The following is a 10,221-nucleotide window of genomic DNA, read 5'->3' on the forward strand; positions in this document are numbered from 1 at the left end:
CATGTTTTTTTTTTCCCTTATTCCCTTTCCCCTACCCTTTCCACTTTCCCTACACCTTTAGCCCTTTTCTTCCTATTTCACGTTGTTAATTACCCCATTAGGATCTTGTGTACTATTATAGTTTTCACACCAGAGAAACTATTCGGTATTTACACATGTGCACACTGTATTTTCTTAAGTAGTCTACTGCATTTCACTGTCATCTCTACTATTGAGATCAATTGTATCTATGCTATATATATGGTGAGAAAACTATATAAGGGTGTGCCACTGCAAATCTCTTCCCAATTTTGTATTCAGTGAAATTGTACCTTGAAATCAGACATAGTGGCATATTCACACTACAGAAATGGGAAAATGCTACAAGTCACACCTCCACAATTAAGAGCTGGATGTTAAACATTTACTGGCACACCACTGCTTATACCATATGTTTTTAGACAGAAGTTATCCCATGCCCACACCTAGCTGTAAGGATAGCCAGAGTAGGTAGTCTCTACATGGGTGGCATGTGCTCACCTAAATCTTAGGGGTTCTATTAGAAGGAAGAAAGAATGCACATGGTGAATAGTAAGCACTCCCATGTTCTAATGTATAAAAGTAATCTCTGGGCATGTTTCTGTATCTGGGATCCACTCTATCACTAGTGTATTAACAGAGACCAGACAAACTCAGAAATAGAGATTTCGTACTTGTTTGTGTGTGTGTGTATTTAATTTTATAAATGTGATAGAAAAAATAAAATGGGCCCTTTATACCTCATAACTATGAGGAATCAGTGAAAAAAGATGAGAAAGAATTCAAGAATGTACCCAAAAGCAAACATGTTACCAAGGGAATGGGGGATTTGAAACAGGGGAGACATGGACAGAAAACTCCATGCTTGTCTGTGCTTTCAGGGGCATTCAAAAATGAAGACATTGGATATATTCAGGCATAAAAGATAGTCTGTACTTTTGATTTCCAAGGAACTGGACTGTGGGGAGACCGAGCACCTGAATCCCCCTACCTTTATCAATGCAGGCCTTATAAAGCATAGTCTTGTTTTAAGATTTTGGGTCCGTGGACAGTTTTAAACTGATATAACAAGCTCTACAGTTTAGTGCTCAGTACAAACTAGTAAGGGAAGAAAATATAAAACTAGTGATTATTTATAATACTTATTGTATCTGCATAGTAAGTATCCACATAAGCCATTCTATATTAAAGTATAATGAAGGGCTGGGGATTTAGCTCAGTGGTTTGGTGGCCTGCCTCACAAGTGCAAGGACCCGAGTTCAATCCCCGGTACCAAAAAAAAAAAAAAGTATAATGAAGATATTTGCACAATGTAATATGGTCAGAGATTTGTCTTATGCATATATGCATATGAGTATTTTATCCATTTTATATTTTAAAATTATGTCAGAACTCAGATTTAAAAAGGCAGAAGTAAAAATACTCCTAGGAGATTGGATATCAAACTGCTTACTTCCTCCATAGAAAAAAATGTTGTATATCTATTTTTGGTAGCATTTTCCATTAGGAGATCAGAAAAGTCATTACAGGGTTATGGATGAATTCTTGGGCTTTGACAGTAAGAATGACTAATGATTCTGTAGATTTAAAACAGCTGGAAAATGCTACATAGGTAAATAATAGTTTAGGATGTTGGATATTTGGTTTCTAGAAGGTTGGACATAAAATTATAAATTTTTAAAATGATTCATCATTCATTTTTGGTTATTGGATACATTTCTTAATATATTAATTGACTACATACTGTATGTAGAATAGGTAAAATGAACCCTAAAATGAACACAATGAATGATGCCCTCAAGGAACTTCTAATCCACAGGGGAATGAAAGAGAGAGAGAAATTTGCTCATCTGTTTATAAAAATATTGAGGCCCATATATCAACTGCTCCAACTTTAGAACAGGTGCTACATTTTTAAAGAAGTTGGGCTGGGAATAATACTGTTAACAGTTGAATGGGGCAATAATAGTCCAGGTTCTTGTGTATGAAGAGGAAAGAATTGCCGAGCATACACCCAGTAGTAGGTAGTTACTGTTACAAATGGTGCATGAGAAGCTACCTGGGCATAGGCTTGTTGTGAGGTTGTGAGCAATAGAGCTGACTTATTGGCCTGGGTGCAGGCAAGCTGAGATTGTGCAAGATGTCACTGATAGAGTTTTCTACCAGAGAAAATGGCCTGAATGGTCCTACATTCTTTTTTTTAATCTTTATTAAATTTATTGGTATATCATAAGTATATAATAGTTACATTTATCATTGGGATCTTGTACCTTTACATGGCTTATCTTGGTTCTTATTATTCCCCAGCCCTCCTTTCAGCCCCTCAACCCTTCCTTATTTACAAAGACATTGCTTCCATGTGTTTCCTTTTCACATATTTTTTCTTTTCCCTTTTGATTCTTACCCTACCCCTCCCACTTCCTCTACTGTTTTAGACCTTTTTTCCCAATTACAAAATATCAATTATACATTTTGATCCTTATTTACACTTTTAGCTTTTTATTCGGTATTTACACATGTGTAACTTATTAATTTCACTTGAGAGTATGGCCTCAATGTGCATCCACTTAGCTATAAATAGCTCTAGTTTATCATTCTTTATGGCTGAGTAGTACTCCATTTTATTTTTTAAAAAACATCTTTCTAGGTAGTCTCCATTTTGTGGGCAATTGAGCTGTTTGCAAATTTGAACTATTACAAAATGTGCTACTATAAACATGGGCAAGCATGTATCACTGTGGTATGATTCTTTTAATTCTTTTGGGAAGATACTCAGCAGAGGAATAGCTAGGTCAAATGGGACTTCTAATCCTAGTTTTTTGAGGTATCTCATATTGATTTCCACAATGGTTGCATCAGTCTTCACTCCCACCAACAGTGAAGAAGGGTTCCTATCTCCCCACAACCCCACTAACATTTGTCATTGGTTGATTTCTTGATGGAATCCATTCTTACTGGGGTGAGATGGAATTTCAATGTTGTTTTCGTCTGTATCTCTCAAATGACCAGTGATGTTGAACTTTTTTTCATATGTTTACTTGTTGCTTTTACTTCTTTGTCTGAGAAATATCTGTTCATTTCAGATGCCCATTTTTGAATTGGGTCTTTTTATTTGGAGGTGGTCTGATTTTTATATACTCTAGATAGTAGACCTTTGTCTGAGGAACAGCTGGTAAAATTTTTTTCTCACATTGTGTGTTGTCTCTTAGGTCTGTTGGTGCTTTCTCTTGCCGTGCAGAAACTTTTTATAAAGATGAGATCCCTACTGTTGATTCTTTATGCCAGTTCCTGTGCTACTGAGGATTTGTTCATATAGTCTTTTCCTATGCTGATATCTTCAAGAGTTTCCACCTAACTTATCTTCCAAAAACTTTAGTGTTTTTGTTTCAATATTTGTATCTTTAATCCATTTGGATTTTAGTTTAATGCATGGTGAAAGATATGGGTACAGTTTTAATTTTTGATAAGTTGAAATCCTGTTTTTGCAACACCATTTATTAAAGAGACTATCTTTCCTCCAGTGAGGTTGTTTGGCTCTTTTGTCAAAAATGAGGTAGCTGAGTATTTCAGGAGTTGTTTCTGCATCTTCTAATCTATTCCACTGATCCTTGGGTCTATGTCTTTGCCAGTACCATGCTGTTTTTAATCACAGTAGCTTTGTAGTATAGTTTCCCACATTCCAAAATGGCTCTGTCCCTAAAATGGTTCCTGCTTATAGGAAATGAGCCACTTGAGGAAAGTAAAACCTACCCCCTCTGGAGAAGCAAAACCTAACTTGTTGCTTCACCCTGCTACCTGCATGATCCTCCCCTTCCAATCACCCACCACCCTGTCGCTAGCCCCACAGCACAACCAATTCCCAATCCTCACGATCCTTTCCCACCACACAGCCCTTTATAAACCTCACAAAATTGGTCTCACTCTCTCGCCCTTGTTTGAGGCAACCTGGCAGCTCTTTCCCCCTAATAAAGACTTGCCTCAGGTGCTCCTGTTTCAGCTATTTTTCTTTCACTCTGCTGTGAAAACCTGGGAAGGCAACAGTCAGGATTTTGTGAAGATCCTCTCTGGTCAAGGATGATTAGCCTCCCAACCACCCTTCTCAGAGCCTGCCAGATGAGCACCGAACGAAGGGCCTTCACCTTTGCCACTGCTGACACACGGCATCCACACCAGTCCCCAGCTTCTGGGTGAGTACTCAGATTTGCCTCTGGGACCCTCTGTCCATGTCTCTCAGCAAACCCAAGTACCAGATTAGATGGACTCCTCTCAGCTCATAGCCAGGACTGCCACCCCGGGGGATGCCCCATTAGCCCAGTTCCTCTCATTCTCTCTCTGCAGATAGTCAAAGGGGGTGAGGATGCTTCTTCCTTTTGCCCTTGTCCTTGGGGAGCTTTCTGATACTTACCCTCTACACCTAGCCCTTCCTCACCGTGGGAGTTACACAAGCCAAACCTCCTGGTCAGCACTGCTGGGATGTTTGCTAACTAATCTCAAAACTCTCAGGCTCACAGGTAACATAAAGCCCAAACACTTTTTCACTTTTTTTTTTTTTTTTTTTTTACTGCAATCAGGTCTGGCCCCAATATAAATTAGACAACCACTACCATTGGCCAAAATAATGTAACATTCAACCTGAACATTTTACAAGATCTTTATAACTTTTGTCAACTCTGGCCAATGGTCTGAAGTCCCCTATGTGCAGGCTTTCTCCTACATTCACACCCACCCCTCCCTCTCAATTTTGCGCTACCACTCAGATCCTCGTTGCCCATGCCACATCACCCACAACTCCTGATCCCTGTCCAGGGCCCAATATGTCTTTCTTCAACCCAGCAGATCACTCCCCTCTCACTCCACCTCCACCCTACAAACCCACCTCCACCTCTTCCTCAGTGCCATCAGCTCCCTCCTTGCATTCTCAATCTGCATAGTGATTTCACTCACCATAACCAAAGACACCCAGCTCCCCTACTTCTCCAACAAACACCCGTTCTGATATCCCACTCTTCCTGCTCCTCCAGCCCCTCCCAAACGTGAGAGTGAGTTGGCACCCCTGCCTCCTCAGATGCAGGATTGACCCTCCAACTCTGTGTTTCCTCTTACCCTTTATTGCCATGTTACACAAAAGGCTGCAAAGATAGGGGAGACTTTTAAGGTGTCTACACCCACTGCTCTGCCTGCTCTAACCACCTCAGCTTCCCCTGATGAGAAAGGGAAGCAAGACTATGAAGAAAGTAAAATCCTCTCCTGACCCTGCCTATTTACATATCAACAATTTTGTTGGCAGGCTACATATCCAAGAAATTTCACTGGGCCCTATTATTTCCTACATAAATATACGAAAATAAAATATAAGGCTTTAAACTAATTCAAAGAAAATGTAATGCTTAAGATCAGAGCTCAAAGACCAAATGCTAGGCTCCAGCCCATTGCCAAATACAGACTGCTTACTCCATATTAAAATCAGCTGTGATGTCCTGCCAGGCAGGGGAAACTTAAGAAAAAGATAAAAAAGTCAAATCATAAATTTTGGCTAATTGACAAATGTACCTTTTGTCCCCAGTTTAAATTGATGTTTAATTGCTGTTTGGTTTCCAGACTTGGTTTGTTTTTTGTTTTTTGTGGTACCAGGGATTGAACTCAGGAACCTGTGCTTGCAAAGCAGGTGGTGGAAACACTGAGTTAAATCCCCAGCCCTCCAGATGTTTAATTGATGTATTTAAAACATTTCTTTTACATTGTAAATTGTTGAATTGTAATGATAGGATTAACTTGACCTCTCTACTTCCTGCTTACATACTTCTGACAACTATAACACAAGATTGTGCTACTGTTACAAAGCACTTTATTCCTTCTGATTCTAATAACAAGAGATCTGTGTTAACTGACCTACAAGAGTTTTAATTAGTCTTAATTAAAAGATATATTATAATTCAATTAGCCCAGTATATTTGAGTGTTCTCTTGTTTCATAAATTGTCTTATATGTTTGTCTGTGTCTGTTCAGTTGTTTGTGTTTGTCCAATTGTATTTTTGATAAATGTTATTAAAGGCATGCCTTCCTTTTCTCCCAGGTTGCTAGCTGATGAAAATGACATCAAGGATTAATTTTTATTATAATGCATATTGCTGTCTATGTTATATGACTCAAAAAGTATATATTATTTTATTGGTTACAAATAAAATTTTAATTGTTATAATCTGGTTTTTACAGGTTACATAAAAGGAAATTGTCAAGATAAATAAAAACTTTTAGGTTTGGGAGATGGTTGGATGATGGGACTCCCCTTGATGTATAAAGAAGCAGCTGCTCAGAAAACAGTTATTTCTGGTCTTTGTTCACTAATGGGATCCCCAATAATCTTCATAGCCTTATGGGAAGAATTAACCCCAATAAACACCATTTAATATGTTGTTATAAAATGTTTGCATTTGTTATCATCAAAGGGTTGAGTTCTAAATATGTTACTGTGATATGTTTATATTGACCATCTTCAAATATGTAATTTTCAGTGAGAAAAACAAGGTGTTATTAAAAAGATCCTTTTGGTACCAAGCTACATTACAGGACATAAGGTTTCATATAATTGTAATAATTATTATTGCTACTTTTCTGGTGTACAAAATATTCATGTTTTCTGACTGTATAGGTTTTCCAACATATTGTTTATGGCAATAATCTCCTTTGGATCCAGGTATTCGCCCTTCTATTCTGCTCCAGCTACTCACAGTAACAGGTACAATTAATGGCCCATACATTTTTCTTAGATGGCATCCTATTAAAAGGTAATAACTTAAACATTTCCTGTTTTTTTATGTGTTTTTGGAGGGAGTCAGTGCATTTAACAATGGCTGTTTTATATTAAGATACATATCTAAATTTGTTACAAAGATAATGTCATTATGATTGTCATGCTAAACTATTATGTGTGACTCCTGATTCAAAGTTTTTTGCTGTTAATATTCTACAGGAAATCAACTACTAGAATAACCATGATTGATAAAAATAATAGTCCTCTAACTATATCTTAGATTCTAAAATGCTATACAGGTAAAATTATAATAGTTAATTTCATTACTCCTATTGAAATGCTAATGTTATCCATCTTCTCTTCTGTGTGTTCAACAAGCAAAGTCCAGAAACCAGCACTAGAAAGGTAACTGGGCTAAGACTGCCAATATTTTAGTCCTGGCCCTCCAAGGCCAAGAAAGATCTAGAGCATGAAGCAGGAAACTTTTCTACAAGATCTTACATTTTTTTTTAAGATCTTACATTTTTTGGTAAGCCACCCAACCTCCTAAGCAGAAAGATTGTTGGACACCAAAACAACATCTGCAGTTTCCCAAACGAATGTCACCTGGAGGGAAAAAACCTCCCATGCTTTCAGAGAAAGCAACACATTCAAGCAAGGCTGTGACATATCGTGATGGCTGACACTGACAGGAGCTGAGAGGCTCTGTGCATGATTCTAGGATATTGCCCGAGAAGACCTAATTGACCTTGTTAGATAAAAAGAGGTTAATTTTATTTAATATAGGTCTCATTGAAACTTGACCTTAAACACCCAGTAGAAAAGCATAACTAAAGATATGTGAAACCAAGAATATAGGTATATAGCTACACTTAAAAAGAGGCTCCTATTACTGACCCTTTCTCCATATATACTGGTAGCTAACCACTGTTATGGGTCATTGGATAAAACCATGGTAAAAATTATACGACTCACCAAGAGTTTAAAAAATTTTTGCTCAAATTGTTTCTCAGAATTATTAAATTTTTACTCCTTTTTAGGCACAACTTTAAAGTCATAACAAGATATTAGATTTATAATCACCATTAATGGAAGGGTCTAAAGGTTGATAAGCTATATTCACTACTTTAGTCTCTTAAAAAGCGTTTCTAAACATGGCTATTTCCCAAAACCACCCCTTTTATTTTAGTGCATATACCTTGACTATACATGTTCGAATTTTTTTTCAATCTTGTTTATTTTGGCCTATAGGCTGCCAAATTCAAAGTGATCACACAGATAATATCAAAAACAAATGTGCTAGATGAAAGAAACCAGCGCCTGCCAAAGATCACTCCACACACCTACAGAGCTCGTATGAGAGATTTATTGTAGAGCCACTGCAGCACAGTGGCCTACTCAGCGATGGAAGAAGAAGAAGAGAGAGAGAGCGGGTGGAAGGGGCTTGGTTATATAGCGAATGGGTGGTGTAAGCAGGTCAGGGAATTATATCGGCTGCGCCGGCAGCCATTCAGGGATTATTATTTGTGATCCATTCCTTATATGGAAAACCCTTGCTCACACATTGGTTTCACTTATGGACGATGATGCCTGAAGTAGGAAATGGAAACTTAAGGTATAAAATGGCGATCACTAACCAAAATGGCAACAGCCATATCAAAGCAGTTACCTTATATTCCTCCCTTTTTTGTTTGTTAAGGCCTCGGGAAGAGGGGCAATGAATCTCTCTTTTGTCTCTACTTCCTGCTGAAAAGGGGCAGATGTAAGATGGTGAGAGGCCAAGGGGAGGGATATTACATAAAAATTTTAGAACTCTTGTGGTCTTGGACCCTTGTAGTGTTTCTGTCTGCTGATTGTCTGTTGGTATCTCCACTCCATGTAGATGTGGAGTTGCCAGAGGGCCAGCCTTTTTGGGACCTTTAAAAGCACAGAGACAGTGAGGTCGATCTCTCCTGGGCATAAAGCCAATGGAGATCCTGCTGTAGCTGGGAAAAGAAATGGAGAGATTGTGAACGCATCCAAGCCTGAGTCATGTATCATCTGACAGTTGTTTATCTGGAGGATGAGTTGGAAAACCAGTCGGGTCCTGTAAAATAAGCTGATTGACAGTTTGGTTGGAAATTTTTTGTATCTGGTTTTGGCGAAAGCGGAGCAGCCAGGAAGCTTTTGTAGCAATTATAAGAATGCATATAAGGGGACCCAGTAAGGGTAGGAGACTGTGGAAAATAGAATAGGATTGATCTTTTTGGAGCTCTTCTTGTCTTCTCTTAATTCTGTCTCAGAGGTCTTAACCTTAGAGGTGACTATGCCTGACTGATTAACAAAAATCTTAACAAGCATGCCCTTCCTATACTCCCTTTCTTAATGGGAGCTGGAGTTCTGGCAGGAATAGGCACAGGAGTTGCAGGAATTTCAACATTAACACACTTCTATTAATCCCTATCTCAGGAGCTAAATGAGTAATAAAAAAGGTGGCAGATTCCTTGGTCACCCTACAATCACAGATCAATTTGCTGGCAGCCATGGTACGTCAAAGCAAGCATGCTCTAGACATAATCACAGCAGAAATAGGGGGGACCTGTCTCTTGCTGGAAGAAAAATGCTGCTACTTTGTAAATCAGTCAGGCATCATAGGCCACAAGGTTAGAGAACTGAGGGAACACATAGAAAAGCACACATGAGATCTAGAAAACCAACATTCTTTGTCAGGATATTTTAATGAATGGCTTCCTTGGCTCCTACCTTTCTTAGGATCTCTCACTATTCTCTGCATTATTCTGCTTTTTGGACCCTGTCTGCTTCCCTGTTTTCAAAATTTCTTGCAAGAATGCATGTGGGCCTTTACCAACCAGAAGTTTGGTAAACCTGTCATGGCAGGCTACCAGCCCCACCCTACTGATGCTGGTTCCACTTAATGAGACCACACCTCAGTCATCTAAAGCACCCAGCTAACAATACCCCTTTGCCAGCAGGAAGCAGCCATAGAAAAAAAGACCTTCGCCCCTATTCCATAATAACAAGAATCCGGTATGATAGAGTTCTCTACCAGACAAAATGGCCCCAATGGTACTACATTCTAAAATGGCTCCCATCCCCAAAATGGTTCTCACTTATGGGAAGTAAGTCACTTTGGGAAAGTAAAACTTACCCCTCTGAAGAAGCAAAACCTAACTTGTTGCTCCACCCTGCTACCTTCATAATCCTCCCCTTCCAATCACCGGTCATCCCATTTCTAGCCCTGTAGTGTAAGACCTAAAGTCTCACTTCCACTCCACGGAGCGTGAACAGCCAAAAAGGCCTCCAATGGCTCCCACCCAAAATGGTTCTCACTTATGGGAAGTAAGTCACTTTGGGAAAGTAAAACTTACCCCTCTGAAGAAGCAAAACCTAACTTGTTGCTCCACCCTGCTACCTTCATAATCCTCCCCTTCCAATCACCGGTCTCACCATAT

The sequence above is a fragment of the Fukomys damarensis genome, unplaced genomic scaffold, assembly GCF_012274545.1.
Source record: "Fukomys damarensis isolate Sample0158 unplaced genomic scaffold, DMR_v1.0_HiC HiC_scaffold_39, whole genome shotgun sequence".
In the NCBI taxonomy this organism is placed as follows: domain Eukaryota; kingdom Metazoa; phylum Chordata; class Mammalia; order Rodentia; family Bathyergidae; genus Fukomys; species Fukomys damarensis.